This window comes from Podarcis melisellensis (assembly GCF_964234715.1).
Source record: "Podarcis melisellensis genome assembly, chromosome: 1".
Lineage (NCBI taxonomy): Eukaryota > Metazoa > Chordata > Lepidosauria > Squamata > Lacertidae > Podarcis > Podarcis melisellensis.
The window spans coordinates 101,633,842-101,653,903 of NC_138528.1; the positions used below are offsets into that span (position 1 = coordinate 101,633,842).

At 41.1% G+C, this 20,062-nt stretch overlaps 1 long non-coding RNA gene across 1 annotated transcript; it reads right to left on the reverse strand.

Annotated features, from left to right (window-relative positions):
• Positions 1–11,975: 11,975 nt before the first annotated feature.
• On the reverse strand, positions 11,976–19,411 carry LOC309380461. The gene is made up of 3 exons (XR_014172945.1): positions 19,326–19,411; positions 13,878–14,049; positions 11,976–12,844 (listed from the first exon to the last, which is right to left on the reverse strand). It is a non-coding gene; the product is annotated as an uncharacterized lncRNA (long non-coding RNA).
• Positions 19,412–20,062: the final 651 nt, after the last annotated feature.

Consider the following 20,062-nt stretch of genomic DNA (forward strand, 5'->3'; position numbering starts at 1 on the left):
TGCAAATCCAGTGGTACTCACTATGTGGGTTTGCTATTAGACAGAGTGATCAAAAACAAAACAATTTTTTTAATGGAAACTGTACAAACTTCCTGGAAAGTAACATCCAGTAGAACCTACTTCTGGGTAAATATAGCTTGGCTTACACTGCATGTAAATACAAGTGTTACAGTAGAATTTGGATAATTGCCAAAGTCTAGAAAATGTTTGAAACAAAAGTCAAATTGGCAGGTTATTTTTACTGGAACATTAAAAATTAAAGTGACTGTAAATTTATATACTATACATAGCATCACTTTTAAGCTTGCATGGCTGCATATGTCAACCTAGATTAAGCTACCCTCTTCTGGCAAAGTCTATATCCAAACAGTAAACTGAAGGCACACATTCTTGGAATGATGAAGCTTAGATACCTAAAGCAACTTTATGCCAAACCATCTGTGCCAGATTGAACCCATTCCCTCTCCTCCCCTTTCTTGTTCTGCCCTAAGACTCATTAATGTGACTTGTCTCTTGTTTAATTTATCCACTAACAAACTGGACTAGGTAGGAAAAAATGTCAGTACTTTAGAAGGTCACAGTTTTGTACACAGTGCATACTTTTAAGATATACCCCATCCCAAATGCTTTAAATGTATCCAAATGCTTTAAATGTATAGCGCCAATGTGACCCAAGGCTGCTTCTGCATCATGTGTTTACTGTGGAACAGCCACACTTTACTTACTCATTTTTATGGGGCATCCACATGACATAAGGATCAAAGCATTATGCTCCCATGTTTTCCCTGCTCTGCTACCATTCCACACCCACCCACCCACCCTAGTGTTCAGAAAATACTTCTTTTCTTTTCTCTTTGCTTTTTACACAATGGGAAAAACTGAGCTATTTCCTCAGATGTAGATGACCCATCGTACAGCTGTGCTGGGATATAAAAATCAGGAATAGACAGCATCTCTCCAAAGATATCTAGGAATTGGTTCTGTTTCAAACTGTCCCTTTCAAAATAGCATTTGATCATGGTTTTACTGCACATGTAGTGACTGTTCCCCCCACCCCTTCTTTGGATGTTGTCATGGCCTTTGGCTAGTGCAATAAAAAAAATTAAATTAAAAAAATAGCATTGCCTTTATGTCAGCGTATTTCCATTTTCTTCCTCAGTTACACCATGTTTGGGAGTTAAGTGAGGAGGGAGGAAGTATTTAATCATTTCTCCTGGGATCCTAATGAAACTTGCCCCCACTCCAATATTTGGAGTGGGGAAAGGGGGGCTGATAACTTGACTGCAAAATATTATTTGTATTCAGGAGCAGCCCACATGGGGTGGTGCCACACAGCTCTTCTCTTCACCACCTGTGGTGAGGCTGCATGAGAGTGTCAGACTGACTTTCTGGGCCAATCTGGCACTCTTGCGCAGTCATACTATGCCACCCTTCCCTCGATGCCACCATGCCCTGCCCCTGCAGCAGCCCACAAGGCAACAGCTACACCAAGTTGGAGAGGGCACCTCCACAGTACCAGCCCACTATTCAATCCAGCCATGCCTGCTTGTGTTCCAGAAGTCTGAAACTCTAAAGTAGGCTTTGCTTAGAGATGAGGCCCAAGGGATTAGGTCAAAGCCTTCACAGAACAAATAGTCTGAAGTAATGTTCACTTGGAGCTTCTCATTCATTGCATTGTTGGGAGATACCAGGGCTTGCTCCAGCATTGCAGCGATTGTTGTTTAGTCACTTAGTCGTGTTTGACTCTTTGTGACCCCATGGACCAGAGCATGCCAGGCACTCCTGTCTTCCACTGCCTCCCTCATGGTCAAACTCATGCTGGTAGCTTTGAGAACACTGTCCAACCATCTTGTCCTCTGTTGTCCCCTTCTCCTTGTGCCCTCATTCTTTCCCAACATCAGGGTCTTTTCCAGGGAGTCTTCATGAGGTGACCAAAGTATGGAGCCTCAGCTTCACGATCTGTCCTTTCAGTGAGCACTCAGGGCTGATTTCCTTCAGAATGGATAGGTTTGATCTACTTGCAGTCCATGGGACTCTCAAGAATCTCCTCCAGCACCATAATTCAAAAGCATCAATTCTTCGGCAATCAGCCTTCTTTATGGTCCAGCTCTCACTTCCATACATCACTACAGGGAAAGCCATAGCTTTAACTATACGGACCTTTGTTGGCAAAGTGATGTCTCTGCTTTTTAAGATGCTGCTTTTTAAGATGATTAGGGAAGTCCTTTATTCACTAAGGCTTTCATGAGTTCACCATGAAAGTGCCCATAGAACTCCAACTCTTGGGAAGTTAAAGCATTACAAATGGCATTGGCCCTTCAGGCAGATCTGCTGACAGAAATAGTTAACATCAGGACGACACTGTATTATCTCCCATTATACTTCTGAGCCACTTTAACTATTCAGGCACTACTGCACCTAAATAATATATCCACGTATAGATACAGTATTGTTTTGTTCATTTGAAGGGGAGAAATCCTAGGTGAATCCCATTACATTAGGGTGCATTCAAGCAAAAATATGTTTTACAGTCTCAAAAAAATATCTCTTTAAAAGCCTGCCGGCACATTATGTGGCCAAAACAGACAGCTGTCCAAGTCTCAACATGTTGACTGCAAGGTGGCCCATCTAAAAAGCATCTCGCATATAGCTAGCTGGCTGAATGAGATGGTACAATACAGCGGTTCAGATAAATCAAGTCTTTGAAAATGACATGAGGCTCCTTGTAAAGAACATCAGTTCAGACCTCTGGGCTTTCCAGCTGTCGTGGCTGCACCTTGTCATGGACTGTTGTATTTGAAGAAATGCCAAAGAAACATTGCAAAACCATATTGACTTGTATGTTTGTGTGTATGTACTGTATATTTGTGTGTGCACATGGGCATGTGCTGATTTCTGTTCATTGGATGATCCCATTGATGGAAAAGGGCAATCAAATTTTGCTTACTTATGGCACTATGTAAGTAATAATACATAACCTTTCTGCATCTTACTCTATTTATCTATTATCTATCTCTGTATTATAGTGATATTCTTTTTTCTGAAGCAACACTTTTTAGCTAGTCCTCTTCAACTGCTCTGTGCAGAAGCTCAAGGGGGGGGGGGCGTGTGGCCAGGGGTGGCATGTCCCATTTCACCACCTGAGGCAAATTTGGAAGTGCAACCCTGCTCTGCTGTGCCACCACCACCACAACACCACCCACATCCACCAGCACTGCTGCCACACTACCTGCCATGCTCCCAGCATTGGGGCTTCCACCACCTGAGGCAGCTGCTTCACCCTGTCTCATGATAGGGTCAGCCCTGATCATTGGCCATGCTGGTTGGGGTTGATAGGAGTTGGAGTCCAGTAAACACAGGTTTAGAACCTGCAAATGCTGTTAACCGCTTTCAAAACCCAAAACAGGTTCACACTCTGGAGCCCTTCAGACGTTGGCCATGTTTGCAGGACTTGATGGCTGTTGGAGTTCCACAACATCTGGAGGGCTGCAGGTTCCACGGCCCTCTAATATTGACTTATACTCCCAACTTGTACTTGAGTTCCACTCAGGTGAGTGCATATGGCTCTATACCTGCATGTACATCAACACTCCAGTCCACTGCTTAGTGCATGGACTTTGTTGCATGCAACGGCAACCTGATCTGGGGGCTTTCAGTATATACATGTGGCTTTATTCACACTTAGTAATTTTGTGAGTGTCTAAAGTACACTTGATAAGGGCTTGATATGGACTGTGTCAAGGGAGGGATATTAAATGAACATTATTAGCACAACATTGGAAAGAAGAAAGTGCCCCAGCTAAAGAAGACTGGCGAGTCAAATTAACGGAATATGCAGAAATGGCAAAACTGACAATGAAATTAGGAGGAAGAGACAACAACGAATTTAAGGAAGAATGGAAGGACTTTATTGCATATATACAGAAGCAAAGTACACAGGTTAATACTTGGGCAGGGTTTTAAGAATACTTGTAATTTTATTATGAATGGACAATAAGTAATTCAAATGGTTAAAACTTTACAATGGACATGTAGTACATTGATATACAGTGGAACCAAGGAAGCGAATAGGGGGAAGTCAATCTGCTTTGTTTTGTTTTTGTTTTTATCTTTATTATGGTTTGTTTTGTTTTTTGTTATTGTTGGGAAATTAATAAAATGTTATGGGGAAAAAGGGACAGATATTAATCATCTGAAGCAGACCTGATCTGGACCCCTACCCCCATGGCAGAGCTCCTATGGCTAACAATGGGAACATTTTCTCCTATTGCAAATTGCATCTGATCTGAACTGGGTTTATGGAGAGGGCAATGGGTTAAAGCAAGGATCAGGAACCTCAGGCCTGAGACATGATTCAGACCTCTCTAGGTTGCCAACAGGACTCTCCTAGGACACTTCCCATCTCTGCAGGCGCTGTGTGTGTGTGTGTGTGTGTGTGTGTGAGAGAGAGAGAGAGAGAGAGAGAGAGAGAGAGAGAGAGAGAGAGAGAGAGAGAGTTTGGTCCTTAAATAAAAACTTCCCAGTGTTTTCTCCAGGTTTAAAGTGCCTTCTTTATTTTTAAATAAACTGTAAGTATTTCCACACTTAATCCCCCCATACTTTGACTCTTTTCCCCTTCTTGCCGTTGTGTATTTTATTAAATAATTACTTGATTTTAAAAAAGAGACTCAAAAGAGCAGCATTTCTAAAGATGTTAACATGTGCAGCTGTCTGAGGAATACTGTCATCCATAGAATCTCTGGCTCGAGTCAAGACAGATACGTTCACAAACCTCAAATTAATTCATAACTTTGAAAGAAGAAAAATCCACATGCAAATGCCCGACACCTGGGTTATCTCTTTCTGTTCCCAGATGTCAGTGTTTTATTTCAGTATTTCTTTCTTGAATTGTTGGGGGCTTGGTGTATGCTAACAAGCCTTCTCTACTGGCTGGCAGGAAGCAGGTTCTTGGATACTCTTTCAGGAATTCTATAGCAATTTGGCAGCCTATTCCATCGTTTCCTCACATTTGCCGACATGTTTACAATATGAGCTGGATGAGTTCCACAGAGTCCATCCGAACCATTTTATCTTCGTGATGCAGAAAGCTTTTCAATTTGTTGTGCTTTTCAGAGACTACACTTACCACAACATTCTTCCACTGTCATCTGGGATGTGATGTGAGCTGACAGTGACATCACACAGATATCGGGAGAGTTTCCCCTTTTAAAAAGGAATTTTGCTTGAGCAACAAAGGATAGTTAGAGAAACACAACAACAGTTGACTCCCATACATGAGGGGCTCAAGTATCTTTAGAAATTTTTGCAGAAATATTAAAAAAATTAAGAGAAGTGTAACAATTCTAGAATATCTGCCACTTCCACAAAATGAGAAGGAAGACAAAAACAAAACCATTTTAGGGGGAAAGAAAGAAAGTGACTGTATAAAATATTCAAGATATGGTTTGTACTCCTTAATATATTGATATATTTTATAAATATCTTGGTTTTTTGTTTTGGTTTCTTTCTTTTATCTTTTTGATTTTGTATTTTTTAAATATACTTTATTATTTTTATTTTTATTCTAGATCTTTAAAATTTCCTGCTATGTATTTTGCACTATTTTTTCATTTCAGTATGTATGGTCTAGGATTAACTTATTCTTTTTTGTAAATTTTGAAAATGCAATAAAGATTTTTTTAAAAACCATTTTTAAAATGGGTACATCTTCATTAGATATAAAAACCGATTTAATAGTCATTTCTGGCTATTGTAATTCTGTGAGAGCTTGCTTGTATCCTCACCAAATTCCTGGCCTTTGTAGTAAAATGGTATACAACCAATACAGGCTTGCAGTGTAGAAATTCATCATGATTCCTTGTGAGTAAGACAGTATTCCTAAAGAATTTCAGATCCTTCAGGCAAGGGAGATCTGTCTGCCTCTCTTCTGTTGTTGGGATTCTTCAGCTGGCTGTGAGAGTTGTCATTCAAAACATCTGGAGAGCAGAAGGTTGGGGAAGGCTGTCATTGTCGCAAATTCTTTGTGGTGCTTTAGCAGAAAAGCTCAGAGTTCCAGGTTCTTCAGTGCAGTATATTTATTGAGTGATGCTCTGGTTTGCCAGAAGCGGCTTAGTCATGCTGGCCACATAACCCGAAAGCTGTACGCTGGCTCCTTTGGCCAGTAAAGTGAGATGAGTGCCGCAACCCCAGAGTCGTCTGCGACTAGACCTAACAGTCAGGGGTCCCTTTACCTTTACCTTTATATATACAAATATCTACAGGCTATAATACACGAGCAGTTCATACAGTCAAACAGAGTACCTGGCTGCACCTTAAGGCAAATAGGAAGACCTTTCTATCTATCTCTCTGACTCTTCTACATCACCCCTTACTGCTGGACAGGTTTCCCTTTTAAACCGATGACAGCCAATCAACTTACAGCACATTACAGTGGTACCTCAAGCTACATACGCTTCAGGTTACAGACTCCGCTAACCCAGAAATATTACCTCGGGTTAAGAACTTTGCTTCAGAATGAGAACAGAAATCGTGCGGCGGCGGCACAATGGCAGCAGGAGGCCCCATTAGCTAAAGTGGTACTTCAGGTTAAGAACAGTTTCAGGTTAAGAACAGACCTCCAGAACGAATTAAGTTCTTAACCCGAGGTACCACTGTACTGCTCATTCATTTTGACCCAGAACTTCCATAGAAAGTATTGCAGGCTGATTGCATCAGCCAGTTGCATCAGCTAGCAAACTCAAGCCCTCAGACTTCCTATCTCACACAGCATTCTGTGAATCCCGACAGTCATAAGGGATTGAGATGTTATTTCACGTAGGCCCCAACGTGACAAAATTCACCCATTTTTCCCACGGCTGGTAGAAAATGTTTGTCTCTCAGACATAGCCATGTATATATATGGAAATCAAAGAGAAAGGCAGAATTGATTTTTCAGGGTAGTGTAAACTGTTGGGAGATTTGAAGAAAAGCAGTTTTCTTCTCATAGATGCCAACAGGAAAAATCTCTGAGAATCTAATACAACACATTGTGATCTGGCACAGCTTGGCCGCCTCCCTGTGTATAGACGGTAAGATCATTTAGTCAGCCTTTCTCAACCTGTGGGTCCCCAGATGTTGTTGAACTACAACTCCCATCACCCCTAGCCAGCAAGGCCAGAGCTCAGGAATGATGGGAGTTGTAGTCCAACAACATCTGGGGACCCACAGGTTGAGAACCGCTGATTTAGATGATCTGAGGAAATTCTACTTGTGGCACTGCACCCTACAGGATATCATAGGGTAGTGACTTGAAAACTGGCGTTTTCTGTTATTGTCTTGGTCTTGTAGAATGCCCTTCCCTTTGCCATCAATTGCTTCAGATACCGTGTATCTTTTTGCCTAGATCAGGCCATTGACCCATCCAGTCCAGCATCCTGTTCTCCCAGTGGCCAACCAGATGCCTATGGGAAACTGCCAGGCAGGATCCAATCACAGAAGCAGCCTCCCCTGCTGTGGTCTCAAGCAACTTGTATTCAGAAGCATTTCTGCCTGTGACTGGAGGCAGAGCGTAGCCATCATGGCTAGTAGGCATTGGTAGCTTTCTCCTCCATGAATTTGTCCAATCTTCTTTTAAAGCCATCTAAGTTGGTGCTCATCACTGCCTCCTGTGGGAGGTTTCAGGATGTCTTGTTGACCTCAATTAAATCCAATAAAAACATTTATGGTTGCAATTACTTTACTTGTTTTTTTAAAATGATATTGCTTATTATATTGCACATTGCTTAGTGACGTTTAAATATGAAGTAGTTTACAAATGCTTTTAAAATAAATAAGCATATAATTTTTCCTGATGAGTCAGATCAAGTCTTAGGTACTTGATGTTACCGTGACATAAAATGTAACACTTGAAAAGGCCCATCTGTGTCTGCATTTATGGAACAGTTTGGCTCCTCATGGTATTGTATAAAGTATTTTGCTAATTAATCCTTTGGTGATCAATTTGTGTTTATCAAACACTAGGCCTCGAGACACCTTTGTACTGGTGGTGACACATTTGTCAAATCAGGTAGGATAGAGACCTCATTTTGTGACAAGTCAGGGAACAGTTCTTGGTGATACAAATTGCAAGGAGATGTAACGAGAAATCACTTTGGGGAAATACAAAAAATAAAAATAAAAAAGAAGATATATCAGTAATGCGAAAGCAGACAGCAAACAACTGTCCCAAGAGCAGATGTTATGACAAGTAGTATTGACAGACTTGTACTCCTAGGAGCCTGTCATCTCTGGGATACAATTAGTTCTTCTTCTTCAGTAAGACTTTACAGATGACAGCATGCAAACAGCAGGTTTTGAGGATATTTTAACAAGTTGCCTTTCCATGCCTCTGTGTGTGTGTCCAAAAAGCTTGTCAGTTGCTTAGAATTACACCAAGTTGAAGCGATATTGAGAAGCATATATTTACTGTTGTGACCCATTGATTGGTGCTGCTCTCAACAGGGTTTGTCTCAAGAGGACCAATGCCTAATCAATGTTATTTACCTACCTGCTAGGAAAGTTAACAGTTTTGTGGAGCTTCTTTCCCCACATAAAAATTAACAGACATGATCTTAACCAGAAGCAACATATATAATTTTACAGAAAGCCTGAATAACATTTTAGAAAATGGATCACCTGTTTGCACTGCAGCAAAATCAAATGGAATTCTGGAAGCCAGGTGTCAGAATGAGGGGTATTTGTTATGCCAGCTAAGTACCAATGTGGTGAAATTTACCCTTTACTCCCACTGCTGTGATACAATGCTTTGTCTTTCAGATACAGCCGTGTGGGTTTTATATATATATATCTGGAAGTCAGCTAGAAAGGCAGAATCAATTGTTCACAGTACTGTAAATAGTTGGAAAACTTGACGAAAGTTGGTTTTCTTTCCATAGCTATCTCAAATATGAGTTTAGAAACGTTCAGAATGAACAAGAGATGCAAAGGGCTGGCACTTTTTCGAAACAACCAGTGAGGAATGTGTAAATGACAGTAACTTCCATTGCTGGAAACCAAAAGGGATATTGAAAGGAATGCTGTTATTATCTGTAATCTTTTGTTCCTGATACAAAATCGGAAGGTGAGTGTCCTGAACAGCAAGTTTTAAGAATATTTTTTGTGGGATCTGTGAGAATAATTGAAGCTTTGCATGTAGGGTGATGCACAGTTAAGTCAATTGTGCACATAATGAGGAAAAAGTACTGTATTTTTCCATGTATAAGACAATGTTTCCCCCCAAATTTTTTAAGTTTAAAATTGGGGGTCGTCTTATACACGGAATGCTGCAATTAAATATATAAATAAATACATGCCACCATCCATATTCTTCCCCCCTGCCAGCCTCCCCTCACTATTGGCTTCATGACAAACCCTGGTCTGGTACTCCCCTCCCCATCAGCCCTTCACCCGGTTCCCTCAGCTACCCCCTAGTTACCCAGACCCCTCATTCCCCAAGCGCACTCACTCAGGCAGCTCTGGCAGTTGCAGCTCCTCGATCAACATTCGCATCTGCCAGCGCTCATGGAGTAAATACGGTACATACCGTAAATATTAAGACAAAAGGGCAACACAGAGGCAGGAGAGCTGGAGCTGCAGTTACAGGGGAGTTACACTGAGCTGACAGGAGCAGCCGCCATTACACAGCTTGCCTCACTGTTTGATGCTTAAATACACGGTACTAAATATACTGGAGTTTTGAATATTTAAGAAAATATCAAAGTTGTTCTGTTTGGTGTTTAAAATATTTCTTTCTTAATTTTGGGCTCAAAAACTAGGGGTCATCTTATACATAGGGACAGAAAAATACGGTAAATCTGAGCTATATTATATTGTTTAGAGAGGCAACTGTGGAAATGGGAAACATGCTGTGCAGTTAAGGCTCCTGTGGTTAAAAGTAAGTATGCAATACACAACAATGATTAGTATTTGCATTTATGGGTTTTATGTTTATATTTTTGTACATCACATAAGAGATATTAAATATTAAGTGGATTAGAAATGCTTTTTTAATAAAAACAAATAAATACTCAATTATTGCAGATAAGTGTCTTTGTGCCAATCAGCTGGCTCGTTTTTCTCACCTCAGTGATGTGGTTATTCCCTCTACCACAAACATTAGGTTGAAAAGTCCTCCAATTCCTAGAACACAATTCACCAGGATATCTTATTTCCGAACACTACAGTCTAGGTCTGTGTTTTAGGGACAATGTTAGTAAGCACACTATTTCCTCTTTTATGCTTTCATCAGTTAAATGAATGGATCAAAATATATTGCAGGCATAGACAAACTCAGCCCTCCAGATGTTTTGGGACTACAACTCCCATCATCCCTAACCACTGGTCCTGTTAGCTAGGGATGATGGGAGTTGTAGTCCCAAAACATCTAGAGGTCTGACTTTGCCTATGCCTGATGTAATAGCATGGAGGACAACAAGCCCTTGAAAATGCATCTGCTTGCAGAAGAAGTCTCTGGGAATGGAAGGGTCATTAAATCCTTGAGCTGATATATCACACATTGATATATATGGAGAGGTGTGATTTCTCTGAAGCTTAATGAAACATGGGATAGCAGCTGCCAAAATGCAAATTGAAAACCAGAATCCATGATATGGCAACACAATCTGATTTGGCAGTGGTGCGCCCTCCACATTTCTCTCCATCCCCAAATGGGAGTAATGCTTGGTTGATCCAGACACAGGTAAGTTATAGAAGGATTCTGTATCTCTGGGATTTCTTTGATGTTATATGGTTGTTACTATTATTATTATTATTATTATTATTATTATTAAAGCAAACCTTACATTTTCATATTAAATTATGCTTAGTTCAGGATAGTGTAGTGGGTTATTACTTTTCATTTTGATCTCTATTGGGAAGCTGTAGCTTTTCCTTTTCTCCACTGTACAGCTCGTGCTCAGGCTTAAACTTTGAAGAATCTACAGTGGGGTGCTTCTCCCTTTTCTTCCTGTCTGAACCAGATACATAGCTGATATCAAAAAAGAGCTCCTTCAGTGGATTTCAGAGGTCATCATGGCAGAATGTGGTCTGTAATGTGTGCTGGGCCTAATCTATTTAGGGTTTTATAGGTAATATGAGCAGCACAGTGATTTGTACTCAGTGTAGGGAGGCAGCTGGTGCCAAAATTGCTCCAGACTGCTCGTCTACATTAGGACATTATAAAATTAGGGTTGTATGCAACAAAGCTGTCCCAATAGTGCAACTATTTCCCCTTGTGCAACAGAACACATATTTTTTATCCCATGCACCCCCCTCAATTTACTTTGGTGGTTTAGGGGAACAGATAGGGGAGGGGAGGGAGCAGAAGGGGAAGCTCTGTCACGCAAGTGGAAAACCTTGCGTGAATGGGTTGACTTCATTGTATACTACCCTTAGACATAATAATACATTGATTTTAAAAGGCATGTACAAGCTTCCCAAACACATTTCCAAAGAAGAGCTAAGATGTTCTCAAGTGATTCCTCAGTTCTGGAAGACAGCCGCCATTTTTATGATTAGAATGGTAGCCTAGAACACCATTCTAACTTTTCCAATGGTCTAAAAGTATAGACGAAACTGCATTAGAAGATGAACATTTCAATTCCCAGCAGAAATACTAGATTTAGCTAGCGAATTACCACACTGACAAAACTCTGATGGAAGCTGGGTAATGGCTAATCTCCGAAGACCCAAGGCAGATGTGACATTTGCACTTGTCAGCACAATACACTTTAGTGCTAGGAGCACTTAAAAGTGAAACCAGCTCGGAATGGGTGTAAACATGCTTATCTTCCTTAGGAGGTACATCAGTGCCCGTAGGGAGTATTATTACTGGTTCTAAAAACAGGAGCCCTCCAAATTAAAAAAAAAGCAACATGCTTGAAATACAATAATGCATAAACAAATACAACAACTATTCTGGGGCAAGTCGGATAGCAATTGTTTTGTCTTAGCTACAGACTTTCATTGACAGAGAATTATGCTAGCTGAAGCATAATTTTAAAAGTTTTGCAAGCACACGACAGCAGAAGCAACTCTCAGGCTGGGATATAGCTGCTGTACTAGCCTTTCAGGTGAAGCCTTGTTGCCCCCTGGGAAGCAGAGGGGGCATGGAAGTGGGGAGATTGATGCATTGGCAGAGCCAATCTGGTACTCCTGCACTGTAATGACTCCCAGTCACCTTGTCCCTTGTCTTCTCCCTCCCAGCAACTAAGCCAGTTGAGAAGGACCTAGCGTAGTGCCTATGTCCCAGCAAAAGAGTGGTTTCGTTTAGGCAGAGACATATCCAGATTGGAAGAACTTCATCCTCTCATCTCTCCCCCTTGCCATAAAAAATTAAAAAATAAACAAAGCTTTATTGTCCTGATTGTCTCAAAGAAGAAATTCACATAACCGTCCTGTTCCCACAGTACTTTCCAGAGAAGTCATCCGAACATAGGAAATTGTCTTATACCAAGTCAGAGCACTGGTCTATTTAGATCCGTATTGTTTGCACAGACTAACAAACACCCCATAATTAGGCTTACCACTAAAATCCTTAATATGCAGGAAGAGAGAGCATCCCACATTTAGGCCTATCACCGAACAAAAAGCAAGATCTTGACTTCCCCTCTCAGACTCCCCCCACCCTCAGGCTTAAGGGTGTGTTCAGTGCCTTTCTAATGAACAGCCTAATGCCTGTTGTTACCGTTGCCAAAAATAAACATGTTGAACAATTGGTTTCTAAAAATGGGAAGGAAAAAAATAGAGCGGTCCTAATTGCTTCGTGACATGCTCCTGACATTCGTACTCCATCATTTTCTTCTCTCTGTCTCTCTCTGTCTCATTTCCCCTGTGAAAAAGGAGAGAGAAAAAGAGGTGAAGGATCAAGAGGGTGCAAATACTTTGGTGCTACCATTGTGCAGCTGCTCCATTCTCAAGTGGATGAGGCTCTGCCAAAGAGCATGGACCAGCATGCAGATGTGACATCAAGATGCAGTATCCTCAGGCAGCAGTTGGGGTCCTAGTGCCCAGTCACGGATGCCTTTTCTAGGCCTTCCAATCAACACTGGGCAGCTGGGTCTGCCGCCATTTTAATTTCTCACAATGTCTTTGACGAAGAGCTGCATGGCAAAGTTTGCAGAAGTGGGAATGTCAAAAGATGGCTGTGCTTCAATTATTTTGGAACATTTGAATGTTGGTACAGTGGTACCTCGGGTTACAGACGCTTCAGGTTACAGACGCTTCAGGTTACAGACTCTGCTAACCCAGAAACAGTACCTCAGGTTAAGAAATTTGCTTCAGGATGAGAACAGAAATCGTGCGGCGGCAGCAGGGTGGCAGCGGGAGGCCCCATTAGCTAAAGTGGTACCTCAGGTTAAGAACAGTTTCAGGTTAAGAACAGACCTCCGGAACAAATTAAGTTCTTAACCCGAGGTACCACTGTAAATATGTCATTCAACATGAACTGAATCAAATTGCTCCCCCTTCCCTAACAATGTCCCAGAGTGGCATTTGAATTGAGACAAAACAAATGGCATAGGGACATTCTGGGATCAAATCAGAAGCAGGGATGGCTTTTGTGATTCCGGGACTGTCCCTGGAAAATAGGGACACTTGGAGGGTATGTCTAGCGTAACATAGCTCCAAACCTGCTCCTTGTCCTCAAGAAACATCATGCAAAGTTTGGTTACTATAAGAGCTGTCCAAATACATAATGAATAACTTTCCAAAATATAAAGGAGAAGCTAGCACATCACAGAGAGAGGGTGGAGTGTAGCATAGTCCTTGCCCTGATGTACAAGTTTGCTACAGGCAGGGAGATTCTCACATGAAGAAGCATTAAAAAACAAAAAACCACCCTCCCCAGCAATCCAGAATTCTACTTCCCTACTCTACATAATGTGTTGGTTGGCTCTAAATCTGCTATTTCTTTTTCTTTTTGGATTCTATGCAGGGGTGGTATAATCACGGTACTGTAATGGAGTCGTGTAGACTTGGCGTTGCTGCTGCACCTGGATTCAATTAGAATTTCCATCCCCAGAGGAGTCAGTCTCCCTTGAAAAAGAAAATGAATAAATTGTTGGTTTTGCCGAGCAAACCACAGACGCTTTTGTGGCATTGCAAAAGCACCTGTCCCAGGGAAGAAGAAAAAAGTGGCACCTTTACACAAGCCGTTAAACACATCCATAAAATTAGCAAATATGTAATGTGCCCCTTTATATGTAATTTCCCTTTTTTGAAAAACAAAAAAAACCCCTTCTTCATAATTACACTTATTATGTAGGTGGGCAGTCTCTTAATATAGATAAAGACCTTTGCAGCTGCTCCCCTCACAGGCCCCGTGTTTAATATGCACTTTGTAATTAGCTTGGAAGCAAAGCCCCATTTTCGCAGTCAACCCGTTTTCTGTCAGATCATTTTTAATCTGAGCTGCGTTCAGCTGCGAAGGGCTGATAAGCATTTTGGAAATCTCTGTCCGTGACAAACAGGACTTTAATCTCCTCTTTTAATTTTCTAGTGCACTCATTACGCAAAATTCAGCTCTAAAAAAGAAAGGAGGGAAAGGGAGGGGAAAAAAGCCCAGTCCCTTCACACATTCAAAATATCTTCCTTGGATGTTGTACCATTTTCCTTCCCTAAAAGTGCGCAACTTGATTCTCAGGTCTTTAAAGTCTCAGTCACAGAGCAATATTATTGGTAGCGGCTTTCCTTTCAAATACTTCCCTCCTAAAGTTCATTTAATGCTGATGATATCAACCTCAAGTGCTTTTGTTTTCTGAAATGGGGGGGGGGGTGAGGAGGCTGGTTTCCCGGAGCAGCAGCCTCACTTTCTGAGAAGCATCACATCACAATTAAACAAAGCTAAATGGTTTCCTTAGTTCTAAGCCTGTTGACAGCTGTTTAAGGATGCTTGTTCATTTAAGGCTTAAACCAATTATTACCTTTTTTTAAAAAAAAGCAGCAAGTATTAACCTCTTCCTGTCAGTAAGCTAAGACAGATTCTCTAGAGGAAATCAGTGTTCCTAAGAGTGACAAATTGATTTCTCCAATACATGTATGAAATGCTATTTTCACTGCACTCTGGGCTGTTGTTATTTCAGCAGATGGAAATGGGTGGGAGAGGTGAAACGGGATCTGCAAAGTGCTACTAACTAAATAAGAAATAGAAAACATAATAAAAATGCATTTCTACCTGCTGGCAAAATCATACCCATAAAAGTGAGTGAATACTTCACAAGACTTGAAAGCAATTTAAAACATGTTTATTTGAACAGAATCAAAGCCAGCAGAGACAAATATCCCTTATTATTGGTGAAGTAGTAGATGCAACACATTTAGTTGTGCTTGCAATAGAAAACATAAACAGGCTACAGAAATGCAGCACGAGCCTTCCTTGTTTGGACTCCCACCAACTCTAGAGGAACAAGTCTGATTTAACTGAGGATAGAAATTACTGCCCAAAATGTAGACTGAAGTTCACCAGTCCATCTCCTCCAGGGGTGTAGCATGGGGGAGCTCCCAGGGTGATGGCTCCAGGTGCATTTTTTGAGAGGGGGGCATAGAAGGGTGTGTGCCTGTCCTGTTGCTTCCTCCTCATATCACCTTTCCAGCCCACAAATCATTACATGTACGTATATCCTTACCTGCCCAATGATGTTGTGGCTGGGTGTATAGCAAGATAGCAGCCACAACTTCCTTCTTCATTCACCTGCAGCATGGACAGAGAGGAAGAGGGATAACCTAACTAAAGGGAGGGTTTTCAAATGCATATCAAGTACCACTTCCACCCTTGTGGATGGCAGGCTATGGAATCAACCTAGAGAGAAATCAGCATGTTGGTGATGAGCATGAATGAGTCTGGATTGAGAAAAACATTTTTGTGCTACAAACAGGATGGTATGTACAAACGAACAGCAAGAATGTTGATTGGAAAATTGGAAAGACTGGAGAAATACCAACTAAAGAACAATGGCAAGAGAAGTTGGTGAACTATGCAGATCTGGCAAAAATGACAGATAGATTAAGAGAAAAATAAAACAGTGACTTTGAAAAAGAATGGGAACCATTTATATTATATTTGCAGAAACAAAGAAAGTGAATAGACTTGATGGCAGGATTTAAATAAACATTCACATTATTAGTATTAGAAAATGTTTAGAAAATAGTGAAATATTATAGTGTATTTACTTTTATTTTTATGTTTTTAGGCTTGATGTTATGTTTTTAATAACTCTTTCTGTTAGGAGATAGCAAAGTGGGTGAAAAGAGAGACAAACCAGAAGCGGAAGTTGGGGGAAGCCCTGGAGGGGAGGGAGGGAGGAATATATACTAAATGTTAAGAAATTGAGATGTATGTAATGAATGAAAAAGAAATATGATTTTTTTTTAAAAAAAGGATATTATGTACAAACGCCGACTCCCTCGGTCTGAAAAGCAAGATGAATGCCACAACTCATAGTCACCTTTGACTGGACTTAACCGTCCAGGGGTTCTTTACCTCTCTCTCTTTTTAAACTATGTATGCAGACTAAGGAATCTGATATTGATCCCGCAAAGTGACCTGAACTAATGCACATTTAGGCATTGAAACATTATGCACTGGCTACGGTTTCTATCAGTAATCTCATGCAGCTATGCAGCTATGAAGTCAAAAATGACAAAAAGAACAACAAATAATCAGTGCTCATTAATTATAATAGGATAAGGGCTCCAACATGATACTCAAACAAGACACAGACTTCATTAACAAGACTGAAAGATTACCGTCTGTTTTTGATAAATTATCAACTATGCTTGCAAGACAAAATTAAAAGGTGTAGCATTTCTCCGCAGGCAGTAGATTTTTACACCATTAAGCTATATTTTCCCTGTAAAAGCTTTTCAGAAATCACAGCAACAAGTTTTCACTGACAGTCATATGCATATTTGCCAGGTAATAGGACTTATGGTTTCTCCTGGGATGCTTTGCATATATTTCATGCTGTGCAATATTTAGGAACCAAATTCTGAAGATGTGTAAGCCTGTCACTTAATACTGAGAATATAGTAACTCCTGCCTTTGGTGGTGTGTAGTAGGAAAATGGCTTTTTAAAGCTTGACGAGCATACTCACCAGCTTTGAGTAAAATATGCAGAATTATCATGGATGTAACCAGGTTATAAGCCATTTTGAGATGTCGAAATAGTAAATATCAAAACACATATTGGCCTCCACCTGAACCAAGGCCACAGTTTAACTGGCACAGTTTCCACTCTGGTCCGTGCCTGGTGGCCCTAGCCAATGAACAGTAGCCTAGGTGGTTGGGAGGCAGGGCACTCTAGACTGTTGACTAAGGTGGTGTACACAATAAACCTTTAGAGCATGTTCAAAGCACATTCTTTGCCTCAAAGAATTCTGGGCATTATAGTTTGCTAAGGGCTGCTGGAAATTTTAACTCTTTGAAGAGTAAACTACAATGTCCAGTAATCCTTCAAGGAAAGAATGTGTTTTGAATGTGCTTTAAATTTATAGTGTATACGCAACCACCGTCTTCAAGCCAGCTCCAGCTCCTGAATACCATGTACAGTGGGACCTCGGGTTAAGTACTTAATTCGTTCCGGAGGTCCGTACTTAACCTGAAACTGTTCTTAACCTGAAGCACCACTTTAGCTAAAGGGGCCTCCTGCTGCTGCCGCGCCGCCGGAGCCCGATTTCTGTTCTCATCCTGAAGCAAAGTTCTTAACCTGAAGCACTATTTCTGGGTTAGCGGAGTCAGTAACCTGAAGCGTATGTAACCTGAAGCGTATGTAACCTGAAGCGTATGTAACCTGAGGTATCACAGTACCTCAATTTACCCTGCAATGCCACAAATTTCTGGCTCTGCCAGGAACTGCACTTACAAATGTAGCTACATTAGATACAATCTATTTTGAACAGTCACAATACTAAACTTCAGCTGGAGGCCATATCCTCAAACAGCAACAAGCAGACAGATCCTAACATATATTTAGGGTGCAATTTCAGTGTAAAATAGTTACGCATTCTACATTAGCTTTTTAATGATGATGGTGATGAATGGAAAATGTTTATTAATATTTAGTGTTTTTAGTGACCGAAGTAGTTGACATAAACACATTCAATATATATTATATGGATGAACAGGACATTTCCATAGGTTTTTTTTTGCAGCGATTTAAATAATTCAGATATACCTCTCTGTCTCTCTTTAGTGTCGACTCATTCACCCTCCACAGCATATGCTCACTGAGTTGAGTGAGTTCAGTAAGGTGTTATCTGCCATCTATTAAAATTTCAGGAAATCAAATGAAGCATTCTAAGCCAATCTGCCTGAAGACTGTCAAAATACACACACACATTCACATATATAAAAAATACATACAGTGTACAGCGCGCACACAAACACAGCATCCAAGTTCACTTCCTCGGTGCTGCTCAGTCATTTTTGCCCATCCCTCACCATACACCTGACATGTGCTTTCCTTACCTTGCCTACTCTGGAAATTCAGTTAGCACCACTTATTTCCCCTTTGATCTGGCACTGTTGTTCTATATTTTGTCTAGACCAGGTGTGGGGAGCCTTTGGTCTTCCAGATATTGATGAAGCACAACTCCCATCAGCCCCAGCAAGCATGGTCAATAGCCAGGGATGATGAGGGTTGCAGTTCAGCAGCATTCCCCACCCCAACTCTCGGGGCATCTGTCCTCCTGGGATGGGGGAGGCAGGTAAATGGATGGGTGTTCCAGCGCTTTTCTCTACACAGCCCTCTCTGCTCTCCTCTCACATTCCAGCTAAGGAGCAGATCAGAGTGTGCAAGAAACCATAAGGAATATTCCAATCAGCTCCAAACATCATCCTCCCCCCGAAAAATTGGCTTTTCTACTGGCACATGCATGTCCTACAGTGCTGGGAAGTTGTTAAAGTAAGTGCCATATTTTTAACAAGGTGGGAGGTGCTGGTACTACATACCCTTGAGTACCCACCAGAAAAAAGCATTGGGCCAGTGTTGCCTAAACAGCGGTGCAACATTTCTGTCCTCGACCCTTCATTAACTTCTGGAATATGGAGGAGAAGAAGATTTCACTAGTAGCTAAAATATGAATTTGTCCCACTTGCAAGGTTCAAATTATTGCAAACTGAACATCATGCCCCGCCCTCGGCAGATAATCTTCTCTGGCTCAGAGTGCTCCTCACCTTCTTTCACTGGTATAAAGTGGCAATAAGGTGGTTTGAGGTGATTTAGGGATATGAGCTGAGCATCTTGTCTAGCAAGATCTTTGATGGTGCATATTTTTTTCAAGGAAAAGACACGTGCCCAGGCTTGTTTTCTTACCTGAAGATGAGTAGCCTCAACCAACTGCCAGGAATAAGGTGGTTTCCATTACTGCTGTTTGTTTAATTGGACATATCTTAAAACTCCATTCTTCATTGGCTTGCTCAGCTACCCTCAGGTTGGCTGATTCAGAATCCACCACATCATTCACTGGTGACATTGTTAAGTAGACAGAAATGCACACAGTTCATTGACTTCGCTTGGTATGTTGAGTACACAGTCACTTTCATGGCACACTAATGCGAGAAGGAGTTGCAACGTCATCAGTCCTGGATTGATTGCTGCAATAATTTCCTGAGATGAATTGTTTGATTCTGAGCATTATGATATGTGTGGCAAGAAGGAATACCAACCGTGTAATTTGTTGGTAGACACAAATGGCAATGCTCAGTAAGGCAAGGAGGGTGGTGTTCCCAGTTCTGAGCATTGCTGCTGGTGGTAGACAGGTAGACAGGTGGCAGGTAGCTCTGCACAGTTTAGGATTTCAAGCAAAGAATATATGTGCTACTTCCTTTTACCAGAGAAAGTTCTCAGGACTAAGGCCTGAGGGCATGTGATGCAGCAACCTTCCTGAAAATAAGCAGGATAGGATCTAGACGGTGCTTGGATGGGAAGGCTCATGTATTTTCTTCAATTAAAACAATTAAAAACAATATTCTTCAAAAGGCAATGAGGAAGAGGAGGCAAGAGCTTTCTGATAAACATACCAGAAACTATTGCCACCGTGGTTTAAGCAA